Below are 396 nucleotides of genomic sequence, written 5' to 3'. Positions count from 1 at the left end.
TAAAGGACAGGTACTCATTTCAATTCAAAGCAAAGTACCTGCTAATCAATGTAGGAAAGCAAATGGTTAACTTTTTTTTAAGTGGCAAAACTAGCCTTTTTAAAATTAACCAGAGGCACTTAAATCACAGTTGAAAAAAATGCCAGTGCAGGGTGATAGAACATTTTGATACATTTTTCAGTGGATTATGGTGCTTTCTCCACTGGGAAAGTACTGTAATGTATGTGAATAAATACACAAGGTCTTTCAATATAAGGAACAATTCACCTTTAAAGCACAGATAGACATGATGATTCATGATGATGCATCAAAAAGCATCCACATTACAACAGAGCACTTAATAGTAGCACTTTAACGCATGGAAACACTTTACACTTACCATTTGGAATGTTCTAG

Source organism: Rhincodon typus, chromosome 9, assembly GCF_021869965.1.
Source record: "Rhincodon typus isolate 14 chromosome 9, sRhiTyp1.1, whole genome shotgun sequence".
In the NCBI taxonomy this organism is placed as follows: Eukaryota; Metazoa; Chordata; class Chondrichthyes; order Orectolobiformes; family Rhincodontidae; genus Rhincodon; species Rhincodon typus.
The sequence above is the reverse complement of the archived record's forward strand: the minus strand, read 5'-3'. Positions refer to the sequence as shown.